Source organism: Oncorhynchus gorbuscha, linkage group LG15 (assembly GCF_021184085.1).
Source record: "Oncorhynchus gorbuscha isolate QuinsamMale2020 ecotype Even-year linkage group LG15, OgorEven_v1.0, whole genome shotgun sequence".
Classification (NCBI taxonomy): Eukaryota; Metazoa; Chordata; class Actinopteri; order Salmoniformes; family Salmonidae; genus Oncorhynchus; species Oncorhynchus gorbuscha.
Window position 1 is genome coordinate 67,011,004 of NC_060187.1, and position 19,078 is coordinate 67,030,081.

The 19,078-nt window shown below is 44.8% G+C and overlaps 1 pseudogene; it reads left to right on the forward strand.

The window, feature by feature from the left end:
• Positions 1-2,327: 2,327 nt before the first annotated feature.
• On the forward strand, positions 2,328-18,695 carry LOC123996414 (annotated as a pseudogene).
• Positions 18,696-19,078: the final 383 nt, after the last annotated feature.

The following is a 19,078-nucleotide window of genomic DNA, read 5'->3' on the forward strand; positions in this document are numbered from 1 at the left end:
AAGAGCTGGAGTTTAGACTGGGTCTCCCAGAATGGGCTGATGTGGGAGAGGGGGCTATGGAGAGGACTATGGCGAGGATGGGAAGACTATGGATTGATGGGGGGAAGGAGTTGGGAAAGAAAGAGCAGCTGTCTGGCGTGTTTTTGGTGGGATGTTTGACGGTTGCAGAGGTTTGCTGTGGTCGGCCGTGTTGATGTAGGAGGGGGTTTGTTGTGTCTGGGTAGTGTGTATTGTTGTTCTTCAGAAGGGTCACAGGGTCAGAGGATCCAGACGTCACACGCTACAATTCCACAGCTCGCCATATAAACATAAGAGACCGAAAATGAATTGAACATTTTCTTCTTCTCAGCATCTCTCCTTTTTAAAAATCTTAAACATCTGGGAAAGGTGGATTGGACTTTAGAATGGGTCAGGGGAAAGGGAGAGGGTTAAAAATCAGGGGGAACAGAAGGGGTATCGCCAAATGGTGCGTATAATGGGGCGACGGGTGTGTCGACGGAATCGGTGACGGGGTTCGGCGAAGTGTGAGCGATGGGGGTGGCATGGGAAAGTCACCTCCAAGTTCAAGTTAAAAAGGGGAGAGGGGGACAGAGGGGTGCAGTAGAGTGGCTGGCGAGAGGGGGGCAGATGTTCTCATCTGAATGGGCGATGACTAAAGGGGACAGAGGGGAAAAGGGGAAAGGGGGTGTGTGGGGGGGCTCTCACTAGTCATCCACCCAGACTTCATTGAAGTCATCCAAACTTGACCCCTAACCCCTCTCCCTCTCCCCCCTTCTTCCCCACTTCTTGCATTGTCCAGGCCCTCTCTTGCTTCAATGGCTCCATGGCATTCGGCACTATTGTAAGGCAGTTTTGGGAATTAATTGTGTTTGCGTGTGGGGGAAGGAGGGGGGGGGGCACTGTGAAAGGCAGAATAGGATGGGGGTGGAGGTAACTAACAGAGCTATCAATCAGGCTGGAGGAAAGTCAAGTGCAAGTTCACCCTTCTGAAAACTACCCAAACAGACTCCTCTGAAGACATTATCTTTGCTCCCCTCCCTCTGCGCTGTTGTTTCTCACTTTTTCAGTCCAATACCCCCCTCTCCCTCTCCCTCTCCCTCTCCTCCCTCTCCCTCTCCCTCTCTCTCTCTCTCTCTCTCTCTCTCTCTCTCTCTCTCTCTCTCTCTCTCTCTCTCTCTCTCTCTCTCTCTCTCTCTCTCTCTCTCTCTCTCTCTCTCTCTCTCTCTCTCTCTCACTCACACTCACACTCACACTCACACTCACACTCACACTCACACTCACACTCACACTCACACACACCCCCGTCTGGAGAATGAAGCTGTCACCAGTGCACACTGTGCGTGGGGCACACCACTGAGAAAGGCAGTCTCACTTTTCACAGGGTCTCATTGTGGGGAAAGAGTTAGGGCTTCAGGCTGTCTGCTCTTGCTCAATGAAACTGGCCATTTATCAGTGTGTGATTCCCAGCCTAGCGCTATAAACCCAGCCAAGGAGTAATCCAGCGTCCTCTTTTTCCCCTATTAATCTCTCATTAACAACCCTGTTATTCAGCGGTAATTAAGGTGTTATTAAGAACACAAGGGCCTGGATTATGTCCAACATCTAGTTGGGCAGAGATTGGTTTACATAGAGCCTTGGAAAAGTTTCAACAGACACACGGTTTATTTGTTATAAATCAATCCACCAAGAAAGGTGCTTCAATATATTTCCCCAGAACCACATGGCCATATATTGTCGGTATTGGAAGCTCCTAAACTTGCTAACTATATAGGAGCTATATTTTACAATGGTGATATAACACAGTGTGATATGTGCTTAAGGCACTACACGAAACCAATAGATAGGTCGTTAACAGAGAATCATTTACGAAAAAAGTCCACTTAGATCGATGACATCAGCACTTGGATGGCTTCATCAGCCATCTTTCAGTGGAGAGTTTCAACCTCTGGCCCTCTGATGGCTCTGTACTGGAATCACTGATTGATTGGTGTAGTAGTGTAATAGTAGGTGATAGGTCATATTCCTGATGTCAGTTCAGCTTTAAGAGTCTTTTGCGTGTGTGTGTGTCCGTGTGAATGTGTGTGTGTGTCATCATTATTATCATCCTCATTCTCATCTTCATCATTGTCATTTTTCAACAGCCCTCTTACATCCATCATTGTCCTCTTCTTCATCATCAACTCCACCACCACCATCATCATCATCAGATGCTCCATTCTGTCCTGAGGATGTCCCTTGTCATCTACATCAGCCCTCTTACCTCCATCATCATCATCATCCTTATCATCATCTGAATGGAGGAGAACTTCAGCAGTACCTGACCTCCCATGCTCCTCTTCTCTCACCCAGTGTTGGGCAGAGCCTCTGAGCTGGCCTTCTTGAAGGAGCCCAATGATGTCATCGCCGTGCGTGATCGGCCCCTGATGCTGGACTGCCAGGTTGAAGGGGAGGGGCCTATCTCTGTGATGTGGCGGCGCAACGGAGTGCCCGTTCCCACCGGGCCGAAGACTAGCGTGTTGGCCAACGGAACTCTCCTGATCAAGAGCTTCCAGAAGAGAAAAGAGAGCAATGAGACGGACGCTGGGGAGTATGACTGTGCTGCCCAGAACCACTATGGCATGTTGATCAGCCGCAAGGCCAGGGTTCAGCTGGCATGTAAGTTACACACACCACAGACACGCACAGGCACATGTACACAGACACATGTACACAGACACGCACAGGTACATATTGGAGTGCTCACAGACACATTAGTAGTCATACATAAGGCAGATGATACACATACTGTATACTGTAAGAGTCATGTGTGACACATTACATGGCATGCAGAAGTGATATGTAAACTCTTTTAATTGGCTAGCAAGCCATTGAAGTGAACATAGCATCTCACATAAACCGGCTCCCATGCTGGTCAAGACATTCTTTATGTGTGTTCATTCATTTGATACTGCACATTGTGCCTTTAAATCATACCTGACTGCTTTAATCCTTCCTTCCCATCCCTTCCTCCATTATCTGTCCCCAGTTGGGACTGAACATTAATAACCACAGCACCTCCCCCCACTCTAAACGCCCCACTGAGTGGACAACCTTTCATTCACTCAATCCCCTGACCCCTCCCTCTGGCCAAATAAAACCAGAAGTGGGTGGTTGGGGGTTGGGAGGTGCAGGGGATTTTGGGTAAACCAGCAGAATTATGGCCATTGGAAGGATTGGTGGTTCTCCCCTTAGGGAAAGGGGTTACCATGGTGATTCACTTTCATTTAAGAAAAATGCAGTTGCTCTAAGCCTATCAGAAAGACCTGTCTCCAGGGACTTTGTTGTTTTTCGGGTTCTAGGACATTGAAAACCGTCTTGGACATGACTATTTTCTCTCACACACAGCTCTCCCTAAGTTCCACACACACCCGGAGTCCAAGTCGGTGGATGAGGGTGGCGTTGCCAGACTGACCTGCCAGGTGAACGGAATCCCAGAGGCAAGCATCTCCTGGGAGAAAAACAGAACCGCTGTGAATACTGATGATAACAGGTAACGCATGGGTACACACACACACACACACACACACACACACACACACACACACACACACACACACACACACACACACACACACACACACACACACACACACACACACACACACACACACACACACACACACACACACACACACACACACACACACACACACACACACACACACACACACACACACACACACACACACACACACACACACACACTATAATTCTCCTTTCCTGCATTCAGGTACACCATCCTGCCCACAGGGATCCTGCAGATAACCGGTGTAAGGCGGGCTGACAGTGGTGTGTATCGCTGCGTAGCCACCAACATCGCTAACACTCGCTTCAGCCATGAGGCCCAGCTCACTGTCACTGGTAAGTGAAGCTGTCCTTTCTGAGTCTGTATGTGTCAGAGATCATATCTGCTAATAACAAATATCTGTTTGTTATTTACTGATATCTGTATTTTTACTTTGTCACCATTTCCTATCTTCTCTCTCTCTCTTTTTGTCTCTACAGTGGCAGCTCCACGGATCTACAAGGAGCCAGTGATTCTGTCGGGTCCTCAGAACCTGACCATCACTGTGCACCAGACTGCCATCTTGGAGTGCATCGCCACTGGCAACCCTCGACCCATCGTGTCCTGGAGTCGGCTGGGTAGGGTTCTGCTCCCTCTCACTCTACATCACTGTTCCCTCTCACACAACCTACATCACTGTCCAAACCCAAGACCAAATGATTCTACCACAGAGAGTATTGTCTCGTAACATCAATTTGTTATCGCTAACCGTTAAAATCTATTTGTTATTGTCACTTTTCTGACACCTATTCGATTACAGAAGTGACAGCAAACATACACATGATATAAGACTTGGTAGTTGAACATTGACTGAATGCTGCCTTAATGCTGCCTTAATATTGTTGAGTAGTTCTGTGCTAAATAGATCATCCATGTTTGCTACAGATGAGACCTTCAGCTCTCTAACTCTCCCCTCTTTCTCTTTATCTCTCTCTTCTCTCCAGACGGGCGCTCCATCGGGGTGGAGGGTATCCAGGTGCTGGGTACGGGGAACCTGATGATCTCAGATGCCAACCTGCAACACTCTGGGGTGTACGTGTGCTCTGCCAACCGCCCTGGGACCAGAATGAGGCGTACTGCGCTGGGCAGACTGGTGGTGCAGGGTGAGTCGTGGTACCCATCAATCTCACATCAAACACACTAGTATTAACCCTCAAACCCCAAATACACACAATGCAATATTGGCTTTGTTGATACAGCACTTTTCAGATCTCCCACCCACCATTACCAGCCTCCAGGAAACCACTCAACCATCACCTCAATAGACCGGTGCCTCCCAGGCCTATGCTAAATGCCCCCCTAGCCCCTACCCAGAAAACACTTCTGTAGATCTGAAATGAGTGGATAGGTAGAAAAAACATGTCAGACATTCCACCCAGCCACTCAAGAGACAAGGTGATGCTATTAGCATATTTTTGAAACCTATGTGGTCTTTCCAGATCTACAGAAGAGCCTGAGGGAGTTGGGTCTGGGGGTCCATTTGGAAATTCATCTCAAGTCTCCCTCAGGGGAGCACCTGGCTCTGTTTTTGGGGGTATTTGTGTTCTGCTGTTGGCCAACATGTTCTATTGGCATTGGGCTCCAGCTGGACAAAGATGAAGGAGGAGATACCGTTTATTGCTGAAATGACCCTCCCTCTACTTCAACGAGGCTTTATGTGTACCTTGTCAGCTCGGGGGTTTGAACTTGCAACCTTCTGGTTACTAGTCCATCGCTCTAACCACTAGGCTACGCTGCCGCCCCAGCCTTTATACCTTCTGCAGACCTTTTCGGTCTTATGAAGTCTGGTCTGGCTTTGCATATTATGGGATGCCTTTTCAGACCTCATCTCCCTGGTTGCATCTGCCTCCTGCCCCCCACCCCCAAACTAATTTGGGGTGCTGGCTGCTGGGGGTCATAAATTGGCTGCACCAGGGGACCACCTGACCAGGACAGATGCAGGCCACAGTCAGACAATGGCTGCAAAATCACCATCTGTGGGGAAGAGAAAGAGACAGAGAGAGAGCGAAAGATGGAAAAATATAGAGATAGTGGGACATGTACACATACACTAAACACAAGAGATAAGGGAAACAAAGGTATACAGAAATGGAGTATTGCAGTATATTGTACACACTCATAGACAGCAAGGAGAGATATACTGTACACACTCATAGACAGCAAGGGGAGATACACTGTACACACTCATAGACAGCAAGGGGAGATATACTGTACACACTCATAGACAGCAAGGAGAGATATACTGTACACACTCATAGACAGCAAGGGGAGATATACTGTACACACTTATAGACAGCAAGGGGAGATATACTGTACACACTCATAGACAGCAAGGGGAGATATACTGTACACACTCATAGACAGCAAGGGGAGATATACTGTACACACTCATAGACAGCAAGGAGAGATATACTGTACACACTCATAGACAGCAAGCGGAGATATACTGTACACACTCATAGACAGCAAGGAGAGATATACTGTACACACTCATAGACAGCAAGGAGAGATATACTGTACACACTCATAGACAGCAAGGAGAGATATACTGTACACACTCATAGACAGCAAGGAGAGATATACTGTACACACTCATAGACAGCAAGGAGAGATATACTGTACACACTCATAGACAGCAAGGAGAGATATACTGTACACACTCATAGACAGCAAGGAGAGATATACTGTACACACTCATAGACAGCAAGGAGAGATATACTGTACACACTCATAGACAGCAAGGAGAGATATACTGTACACACTCATAGACAGCAAGGAGAGATATACTGTACACACTCATAGACAGCAAGGAGAGATATACTGTACACACTCATAGACAGCAAGGAGAGATATACTGTACACACTCATAGACAGCAAGGAGAGATATACTACACACACTCATAGACAGCAAGGAGAGATATACTGTACACACTCATAGACAGCAGACAGCAAGGACAGCAAGATATACTGTACACACTCATAGACAGCAAGGGGAGATATACTGTACACACTCATAGACAGCAAGGGAGATATACTGTACACACTCATAGACAGCAAGGGAGATATACTGCACACACTTATAGACAGCAAGGGGAGATATACTGTACACACTCATAGACAGCAAGGGGAGATATACTGTACACACTCATAGACAGCAAGGGGAGATATACTGTACACACTCATAGACAGCAAGGAGAGATATACTGTACACACTTATAGACAGCAAGGGGAGATATACTGTACACACTCATAGACAGCAAGGAGAGATATACTGTACACACTCATAGACAGCAAGGGGAGATATACTGCACACACTTATAGACAGCAAGGGGAGATATACTGTACACACTCATAGACAGCAAGACAGCAAGGGAGATATACTGTACACACTCATAGACAGCAAGGAGAGATATACTGTACACACTTATAGACAGCAAGGGAGATATACTGTACACACTCATAGACAGCAAGGGGAGATATACTGTACACACTCATAGACAGCAAGGGAGATATACTGTACACACTCATAGACAGCAAGGAGAGATATACTGTACACACTCATATACAGCAAGGAGAGATATACTGTACACACTCATAGACAGCAAGGATAGATATACTGTACACACTCATAGACAGCAAGGAGAGATATACTGTACACACTCATAGACAGCAAGGAGAGATATACTGTACACACTCATATACAGCAAGGAGAGATATACTGTACACACTCATAGACAGCAAGGGAGATATACTGTACACACTCATAGACAGCAAGGAGAGATATACTGTACACACTCATAGACAGCAAGGAGAGATATACTGTACACACTCATAGACAGCAAGGGGAGATATACTGTACACACTCATAGACAGCAAGGGGAGATATACTGTACACACTCATAGACAGCAAGGAGAGATATACTGTACACACTTATAGACAGCAAGGGGAGATATACTGTACACACTCATAGACAGCAAGGGGAGATATACTGTACACACTCATAGACAGCAAGGGGAGATATACTGTACACACTCATAGACAGCAAGGAGAGATATACTGTACACACTCATATACAGCAAGGAGAGATATACTGTACACACTCATAGACAGCAAGGAGAGATATACTGTACACACTCATAGACAGCAAGGAGAGATATACTGTACACACTCATAGACAGCAAGGAGAGATATACTGTACACACTCATATACAGCAAGGAGAGATATACTGTACACACTCATAGACAGCAAGGGGAGATATACTGTACACACTCATAGACAGCAAGGAGAGATATACTGTACACACTCATAGACAGCAAGGAGAGATATACTGTACACACTCATAGACAGCAAGGAGAGATATACTGTACACACTCATAGACAGCAAGGGGAGATATACTGTACACACTCATAGACAGCAAGGAGAGATATACTGTACACACTCATAGACAGCAAGGGGAGATATACTGTACACACTCATAGACAGCAAGGGGAGATATACTGTACACACTCATAGACAGCAAGGGGAGATATACTGTACACACTCATAGACAGCAAGAAGAGATATACTGTACACACTCATAGACAGCAAGGAGAGATATACTGTACACACTCATAGACAGCAAGGAGAGATATACTGTACACACTCATAGACAGCAAGGGGAGATATACTGTACACACTCATAGACAGCAAGGGGAGATATACTGTACACACTCATAGACAGCAAGGAGAGATATACTGTACACACTCATAGACAGCAAGGAGAGATATACTGTACACACTCATATACAGCAAGGGGAGATATACTGTACACACTCATAGACAGCAAGGAGAGATATACTGTACACACTCATAGACAGCAAGGAGAGATATACTGTACACACTCATAGACAGCAAGGAGAGATATACTGTACACACTCATAGACAGCAAGGGGAGATATACTGTACACACTCATAGACAGCAAGGAGAGATATACTGTACACACTCATAGACAGCAAGGAGAGATATACTGTACACACTCATATACAGCAAGGAGAGATATACTGTACACACTCATATACAGCAAGGAGAGATATACTGTACACACTCATAGACAGCAAGGGGAGATATACTGTACACACTCATATACAGCAAGGACAGAGATATACTGTACACACTCATAGACAGCAAGGAGAGATATACTGTACACACTCATATACAGCAAGGAGAGATATACTGTACACACTCATAGACAGCAAGGAGAGATATACTGTACACACTCATATACAGCAAGGAGAGATATACTGTACACACTCATAGACAGCAAGGGGAGATATACTGTACACACTCATAGACAGCAAGGGGAGATATACTGTACACACTCATAGACAGCAAGGAGAGATATACTGTACACACTCATAGACAGCAAGGAGAGATATACTGTACACACTCATATACAGCAAGGAGAGATATACTGTACACACTCATAGACAGCAAGGGGAGATATACTGTACACACTCATAGACAGCAAGGGGAGATATACTGTACACACTCATACACACTCATAGACAGCAATTCGAGACAGTTTGCTACAGAAGGAAAATAATGCTTTAGCAACAAGAAATGTGAATTACTATGTGGATTCGAATTAATGGACATTTTTGATAGTAGAAAAAGGGGGGAAAAATCAAGTCTGAAATATTGAAGTGGAACTTCAATGCACTACAAGTGCATTTCAGGAAAGTTTTTCTGCAACATGGTGCTCAAATTAAGATCCTAAGGTTGACCAAGAGATTGAGGTTGACCGAGAGAAAAAGAGAGATATAGGGAGAACAGATTCAGAAGAAATGGTAAAACAGAGAACTGAAAAAAGATAACAAGATATAGAAACAGACAGTGCTAGCAAAGCCCAAGTGGAGGGGGAGGAGAGTAATCGTGCCAGAGTGAGGGATCACCTCTGATCTCTCACCCCTGACCCTCTCCCTGCAGGCCCTAAGGAAATTATTTGTGAGATGGTTGGGGGTGGGGTTTTAGTTTTCGTGGTAGGGGGTAGGGCTTTGATGGGGTTTTTGTTGTTATAGGCCTATGATTGGCAGGCCTTGATAGAGCAGCGAGACGGTCCTCGCTCCACCTCCCTGACCTGTGGGGACACTTGTCTTTGTCACAGCTGCAGGCGACAGACACAGGCAAGGCCAAGTTCAGGGGACAGAGGCCACGAGTGCCAGTCAGACACACAGAAGGGCTCAGGACACAAAGGGACACGACAGCCATTGTGTGTTTGCAAAACAGCTTATTCTAAGGGACATTATGTGTAGGCCTACAGGCCATTCCCATGGCTTCTGGTTAGCATCCTCATGCATAGGGAAAGCTGAGAGTTACATTTCATTCACACCTTCTGAAAATGTGCATAATATTCCAGGGAAGTCCGGACAATTCACAATTGCCATGAGGTGTTTGATTGGGACCTATGTGTCGTGAACTTTGTCCTGATGGAAGTTGTGTTCGATTTTAGCCACGTCATGGTCAACTCATTGTATTGCTCTGATGACACTGCAATCAGGTTTACAGAGAGGGAAGCGCATTCAGTATATTTCTGGATAGTTCAATATATTTCGGTATAGTTCTGTATGAGAAATGATGTGAAACAGTTGAAAACCAATCTACGACCGTGATTGGTTTTCATGATTGAGGACCTAAAGGTGTGTATGACCAGAATGCTGAAGTCTGCTGTATACAATAAGAGTCACAGCAACGTACAGGAACACAGAAAACTCTAGATAGTCCAGCCACACCTTTGGTAGGCAAACACCTAGACTGAGGGACAGGCAGACCCAACGAAAAGCATTCACTGCAGGTTTCTCCTCTAGTTCACTGAAACAAAAGGAACCACTAACCCTCATTGAAATAACAGGGCTTGAATGCATCTCTACTCTAAATAAATGGCCTCGCCCAAGTGTGAAGTGCACTCTAGCACAGGAGAGAGGGATGCTAGAGGGTAGATTCATTACCCATCCTTCCCCCAAATGCAGTAGTATGGAGCAGCCCCCATTCACTCTCACAATGGGAGCCATCTTTTTTTGCTCTCAAATGAGAAAACCAGCAAACCTGCACCCTAACCACAGTCGCCCTTTTCCACCTCTTCTCTACCCCCTCGGTCCCTTCTGCAGAGGGGCAGGCTGGGACAGCTGGGGAGCTCTCTCTGCAAACAGAATGACAATGACCCTGACTGCCGTTCTGTCACCAGGCTCTCACACACATCCAGCAATTTCAGCTCTCCACACTGCTGGAGCTGAAGTGAAATACACACTTATTAAACACTTATTCTAGAGTGTTTGGAGTACTCCTGTCAGTCTAGGCAGAAGGAATTGGACAGTTCGTTGCTGATGGATATGTCTACAGGGCCATTTATGGCAGCTTACTGTTTCAACTTTCCTTAAACCAATATTTGGCCCTATGCTTTGCTCTCAGGTGGATTTCTGTTAGGGAGACGACGGGGGGAAAAACTGTTAGGGAGACTAAACGTGTTCCTGTGGTTATATAAAAATGTTTAGCACAATTTGTTGTCATATCCAAGTTCTGCTACCCTGGGAACCCTAACAGATATATATCTCCTCAATATCCTCAAATCTCCACAAGATTAAACCAAGCATTTATGTTTATCTTTTCGGTAAAAAAGCTTTAGAGGCCCAGCTTGTATGTCATCTTTTATTTTCCTGTCCCTTGTTAATGCAAAGAGATTGAGGCCCAGCGCCCTGGTTAGAAATAAAATCCATCCCTGCCATTGATTGATGGCCGCCCCAACCCCCCATGCCCCCAGCCCCTTCACCCCTACACCCCCAACCCCACCTCCCTCTCCTCTTGGTCCGCTTTTCCCAGAGTCCTGACAATGGATTTGTGAGCAAGCTAATTTTTACGAGGGGTTGGGGGAAGTAGTAGATCAATGAGATGCGTGTGGAGGGGGGTGAGGCCTCAGGTTTTTGCACGCAGACATTATGCCATTGTGGCCGAGAGACTGCTTCTGTGCCCCTCTCTGTCTCCCTCTCCACTCGGGTGTCACAAGAGGGACGGACAGGGGTGCCGCTTTAATTTGGGGACGAGATGCTGCTGTCATGGATAATGAACTTGATTTTGGACTCCTTGTTTTGGCATATGCTCAGTTGGAGTCTGAGTCTGGACCTTAATGTTCTTATCTCATTGGAGATGTGGTGGCTCTTCTTGTTTGTGGATTATTTGCGGATGTGGATTCAGAGGCAAACACTCATCCTGACCACATAAAACACAGAACAGACATTTCATCCTTTTCAAGTTCTTTGAGTAACATTCGACACCTAAACTATATTACATTGAGCACAAACAGGGCATTTAAAATATTGAGTAAACCCTAGAATTTAAATCAAGATTGTATCTCTCGTACCACTGTCCATTATCCAAAACATAATTTTGGCAAGTTTATCTTATTCTCATTTTAGTCTCACAACCAGAATGGTCAGAATAATATCCATCTGTGTCAACTGCGTTGCTGAAACATCTATCCTGCCCTCTACTGTGCTTTATAGTAATTGCAAGACATAGGCAACACTGCACAGTCAAAGCAGCCACTGAGCCCTGTAATAGCAAGCTGTATCTCATCCCCTATCCATCTCCGTCTCCCAACCCCTCTCATTTAAATTAAATTGAAATAAACTACATAATGTAGATATTGCCAAGCAGACTTTGTGACAATAGAAGATGGTGGAACATTTCATCACATACATTCATTACAGAGCACGTAGCGAAATAGGAGACGCTCACTCTCTTTCTTTTTCTTTCTCTCTATTCCCAGCTCCTCCTGAGTTTTTGCAGTGGCCGCAGTCTGTCTCCAGACCAGCAGGGAGCAGTGCAGTGTTCACCTGTATGGCCCAGGGAGTTCCCGAGCCTCACCTCATCTGGCTGAAGAACGGCAAAATCCTGACACCTGGTGACAACGTCAAGCTCACCAACAATAACAGGTACAGTAGTTAGTATGCTTTAACTCATCGAGATTTACTTTTAGATCTGCAAATATAAGATTCAAATGAAACATGAAGTAATGTTATTAATATATCCATTACACCATCATTATTAGTCACTCTTAACAATACCCCCCCCCTCTACAGTACGCTGGCGGTGACGCGCATCACCACGGAAGACGAGGCCATCTACCAGTGTATTGCTGAGAACAGCGCTGGCACCAACCAGGCCAGTGCCCGCCTGGCCCTCACCCAGTCCACGGAGTTGCCCGAGGCCCCCCAGGACCTGACTGCCACGGCCCTGTCCCCCACTACCCTACAGCTCACCTGGGTCCAGCCTGCTCCAGAGGTCACCGATGGCATAATCGGATATGTGCTGCACATCCGCATGTTGGGTGGTAAGGAGGCTGTTATAATATAATACAACTTCATTGTCCAAAGTGAATCTTATATTTTTGCTGTTTCATGGAATTCATATGAAGAATTGAAGATATTTGTTTGCTGACACTTATGTATCTAGTACTCCAGTAATACACAAGACTGCCTCTTTTTAATACCTTCCTGTCGTAAGATGCAAAGATGATGACCTCACTTCCTGTTTCCTGTCCCTTCCAGAGCCAGACAGCAGAGAGCTGCAGGAAGCTGTCAGTAAGACCACCTTCCAGCATGAGTTCACCACCCTGGAGCCCGCCACCACCTACTCCATCTACCTCAAGGCTTACTCCCCTCTGGGAGCCAGCCAGCAGTCCAGCACTGTGGTGGCTACAACACTAGGGGGCGGTACGTCATTTAGACATCATGAAATGAAAGGAGATAAGCAGTTGCATATCAGAGTGCCTAATTTCTCATGTTCCTCGATTGCACCTATATTTTTATTTGTCCAACTCTTTCATTTTTCTCACTTTTCTATATTTTCCTGTTTCTGTAAAATCTCCTTGTTTTAGTTTTTCACATTTTGTTTGTTTATCCGAAGCCTCACTCATCTCTTTCCCTTTTCTCTATCTGTCTTCTCATGTTTGGAATTCAATTTGTATGTTAATCCACTCATCTTCTCTGTCCCTCCCCTCTTTCCCCTCACAGTACCCAGTTCTCCCAGTTTCTTCACCAAGGTGCTGAACAAGACGGCCATGCAGGTGTTCTGGGAGCTGCCAAGTAAGTCGGGCAAGGTAGAGGGCTTCAAGCTGTCCTACCGCGAGGTCCCCCAGCCCAACTTCCAGGGGCAGGAAGCGTTTCCCGGCCACATCAACACCCACACCATCTCCCATCTAGGTCAGTGATGAGGCAGAATACTACTAACCACTGTCACTGCAGGGTCTCAGATTGCAATGACTCACACAAAGCAGACATTTTCACAATGCAGAGTGAATGAATGAATGCTGTGTATTAGGGTGTTGCTGTCTATGGTTGGTTTTCCAAACTGGCCATCTCTGTTTCAGAACCCGCTGCTGTGTATGAGATCCAATTGGTGGCCTACAACGGCAATGGGGACGGTGCTGCCAACAAGCATCTGGTTTCACTGGCTGAGAGTGGTACCAGCGCCAAGACCAGCTCCGGTGAGACACAAACACGGACCTTTAAGCTGATATAGGATCAGGACCCTATGTGTAACTGTCTAACATACTACACCAGGTGGCAATGTGGAGCAATGATGCTGTCTAGTCAGTATGTGTCAGGGGGTACATTTTTTTATTTTAATAATTTATCCAGAGAAATTAGGGTTCAGTGCTTTGCTCATGGGCACATCGACAGATTTTTCACCTAGTCGGCTCTGGGATTCAAACCAGCGACCTTTCAGTTACTGGCCCAACACTCTTAACCGCTAGGCTACCTGCTGCCCTGTAGGGTTGCAAAGGGTGGGTATACTACTGGAAACTTTTGAAGTTGACCAGTTACCTACAAGAATTTTGGTAACTTTCAAGAATTGTATGTCATTTATAAAAAGACATCCAGTGGCCCTATTGGGTACGTTAGATTATCACAGATGTCTGTAGTTATCGGTGGCCCTATTGGGTACGTTAGATTATCACAGATTTACTGTGAAACGTTCAAAGTTTACCAGTTACCTACCAGAATTTTTGGTAACTTTCAAGATTTGTATGTCATTTATCAAAAGACATCTAGAGGCCGTTGGATACTTTAGATTATCACAGATGTCTGTAGTTATCGGTGGCCCTATTGGGTACGTTAGATTATCACAGATGTCTGTAGTTATCGGTGGCCCTATTGGGTACGTTAGATTATCACAGATGTCTGTAGTTATCGGTGGCCCTATTGGGTACGTTAGATTATCACAGATGTCTGTAGTTATCGGTGGCCACAGATATTGGGTACGTTAGATTATCACAGATGTCTGTAGTTATCGGTGGCCCTATTGGGTACGTTAGATTATCACAGATGTCTGTAGTTATCGGGCCCTATTGGCCCTATTATCGGGGCCCTATTGGGTACGTTAGATTATCACAGATGTCTGTAGTTATCGGTGGCCCTATTGGGTACGTTAGATTATCACAGATGTCTGTAGTTATCGGTGGCCCTATTGGGTACGTTAGATTATCACAGATGTCTGTAGTTATCGGTGGCCCTATTGGGTACGTTAGATTATCACAGATGTCTGTAGTTATCGGTGGCCCTATTGGGTACGTTAGATTATCACAGATGTCTGTAGTTATCGGTGGCCCTATTGGGTACGTTAGATTATCACAGATGTCTGTAGTTATCGGTGGCCCTATTGGGTACGTTAGATTATCACAGATGTCTGTAGTTATCGGTGGCCCTATTGGGTACGTTAGATTATCACAGATGTCTGTAGTTATGGCCCTATTGGTGGCCCTATTGGGTACTTTAGATTATCACAGATGTCTGTAGTTATCGGTGGCCCTATTGGGTACGTTAGATTATCACAGATGTCTGTAGTTATCGGTGGCCCTATTGGGTACGTTAGATTATCACAGATGTCTGTAGTTATCGGTGGCCCTATTGGGTACGTTAGATTATCACAGATGTCTGTAGTTATCGGTGGCCCTATTGGGTACGTTAGATTATCACAGATGTCTGTAGTTATCGGTGGCCACAGATGTCTGTATTATCGGGCCCTACGTTAGATTATCACAGATGTCTGTAGTTATCGGTGGCCCTATTGGGGCCCTACGTTAGATTATCACAGATGTCTGTAGTTATCGGTGGCCCTATTGGGTTAATTAGATTATCACAGATGTCTGTAGTTATCGGTGGCCCTATTGGGTACGTTAGATTATCACAGATGTCTGTAGTTATCGGTGGCCCTATTGGGTACGTTAGATTATCACAGATGTCTGTAGTTATCGGTGGCCCTATTGGGTACGTTAGATTATCACAGATGTCTGTAGTTATCGGTGGCCCTATTGGGTACGTTAGATTATCACAGATGTCTGTAGTTATCGGTGGCCCTGTCTGTATTGGGTACGTTAGATTATCACAGATGTCTGTAGTTATCGGTGGCCCTATTGGGTACGTTAGATTATCACAGATGTCTGTAGTTATCGGTGGCCCTATTGGGTACGTTAGATTATCACAGATGTCTGTAGTTATCGGTGGCCCTATTGGGTACGTTAGATTATCACAGATGTCTGTAGTTATCGGTGGCCCTATTGGGTACGTTAGATTATCACAGATGTCTGTAGTTATCGGTGGCCCTATTGGGTACGTTAGATTATCACAGATGTCTGTAGTTATCGGTGGCCCTATTGGGTACGTTAGATTATCACAGATGTCTGTAGTTATCGGTGGCCCTATTGGGTTACGTTAGATTATCACAGATGTCTGTAGTTATCGGTGGCCCTATTGGGTACGTTAGATTATCACAGATGTCTGTAGTTATCGGTGGCCCTATTGGGTACGTTAGATTATCACAGATGTCTGTAGTTATCGGTGGCCCTATTGGGTACGTTAGATTATCACAGATGTCTGTAGTTATCGGCCCTATTGGGTGGATTATCCCTATTGGGGCCCTACGTTAGATTATCACAGATGTCTGTAGTTATCGGGTGGCTACAGATGTCTGTAGTTATCGGTGGCCTATTGGGTACGTTAGATTATCACAGATGTCTGTAGTTATCGGTGGCCCTATTGGGTACGTTAGATTATCACAGATGTCTGTAGTTATCGGTGGCCCTGTCTGTATTATCGGGCCCTATTGGGTACGTTAGATTATCACAGATGTCTGTAGTTATCGGTGGCCCTATTGGGTACGTTAGATTATCACAGATGTCTGTAGTTATCGGTGGCCCTATTGGGTACGTTAGATTATCACAGATGTCTGTAGTTATCGGTGGCCCTATTGGGTACGTTAGATTATCACAGATGTCTGTAGTTATCGGTGGCCCTATTGGGTACGTTAGATTATCACAGATGTCTGTAGTTATCGGTGGCCCTATTGGGATTATCACAGTTAGATTATCACAGATGTCTGTAGTTATCGGTGGCCCTATTGGGTACGTTAGATTATCACAGATGTCTGTAGTTATCGGTGGCCCTATTGGGTACTTTAGATTATCACAGATGTCTGTAGTTATCGGTGGCCCTATTGGGTACGTTAGATTATCACAGATGTCTGTAGTTATCGGTGGCCCTATTGGGTACGTTAGATTATCACAGATGTCTGTAGTTATCGGTGGCCCTATTGGGTACGTTAGATTATCACAGATGTCTGTAGTTATCGGTGGCCCTATTGGGTACTTTAGATTATCACAGATGTCTGTAGTTATCGGTGGCCCTATTGGGTACGTTAGATTATCACAGATGTCTGTAGTTATCGGTGGCCCTATTGGGTACGTTAGATTATCACAGATGTCTGTAGTTATCGGTGGCCCTATTGGGTACTTTAGATTATCACAGATGTCTGTAGTTATCGGCCCTATTGGGCCCTATTATCGGGTACGTTAGATTATCACAGATGTCTGTAGTTATCGGTGGCCCTATTGGGTACTTTAGATTATCACAGATGTCTGTAGTTATCGGTGGCCCTATTGGGTACGTTAGATTATCACAGATGTCTGTAGTTATCGGTGGCCCTATTGGGTACTTTAGATTATCACAGATGTCTGTAGTTATCGGTGGCCCTCTCTCTGGCAATATCACATGTCAAATAATGAAGGTGATTAAAAAAAAAAAACTATTGAATGAAAAAGCTGTAAAACATGATCCTAAATATAAACCATCAACTTAGTGAATACCATTAGTGTTTAATATGAAATATCCTTTATTTATTTTTTTACACACTTCTATTTATTTGACTATTTCAATATGTATTTGCTGTCAATGTTTTGGCGTCAGACTGGTGCCAGATGTGAAAAAAGTCAATGTTGGAAGAAAAAATAATTATTTGAAAATAATGCCATTACTGATTAGATGCTTTTTTCATTCATTCAGCTATTTTCTCTTGAACCATATGGCCTATCTATAAGGAACTCATGGACAATATGGACACAGATATAATAAATGAATACTATACATTCATATATATTTTTGTAAGCTATTGAATATACAGTAAATTACCAAATTTACCATAGATTGCCACATATTTTCTGTTAATTACCAAATTTACATTGGTAAATTACAAGTAGCTTTGCAACCCTAGTCAGAATATATATATGTAAAAACATATACTCATCCTGGATAAGTGCGTCAGCTATATTATGAAAAGGTAAATCTCTTTAGTTAATCTTTCAGATCACAGAAAGAACATCTCAGTGTGTGTCTGCACAGATGTTTGCCAAGTCCACAAGAACAGGGAATGTGTTTTTGTGTACTTTTGTTTTCAACTCTTTCTGGGTTTAATTAGTGTACAATATTTGCCTCATTATATTAGAATTAAAGCAGATCGCTGTATTTACACCACAGATGGTGTGAGTCGTGGCACTTATGCATGTCTGTGCGAGCATTTGTGAGTGTGTATGTGTATCCCTCTATTGTTTTTCCACTAACAAAACCCATTTTTATGTGTGTTTGTCCAGGTGGGCAGAGCCCATGTAACTGCAAGCAGGATGACGAGGGGTCCATGACTGGCATTGTGGTGGGAATCCACACTGGCATGGCATGCATCCTCTTCTGTGTTCTATTCCTCATGTTTGGCTACCGCCGCAGGTAAGGAATCACTTTTTGGTCAAATGTAATATGGTAGCAGAATAAGTTTTGAATATGGTTTTAGTTTACATTGCTTTATTTATTATTGCCTGGATATTGAGTCACTTTGACTCGAGGACACGGGTCTCATTCCATGTTTGAATGCTTCTCTCCCCAGCTTCTTCTGCAGGAAAGGGACCCAAGATGGCTGGTCAGGGCCCCGAGGAGGAGACAGGAACCAGCGGGCTGGCCCACCTAAAGAGGGGGTGATCCGCATGCCCGAGGTCATTGAATTAGTGCCTCAGGTAAGGAGCTGTAATATGCACAATTCTACATCATACACACTCACAGTTCTAGCTTTCTGTGTTCTATGGAGAGGTTAGTATAATAATAACCATCCTTCTCTTT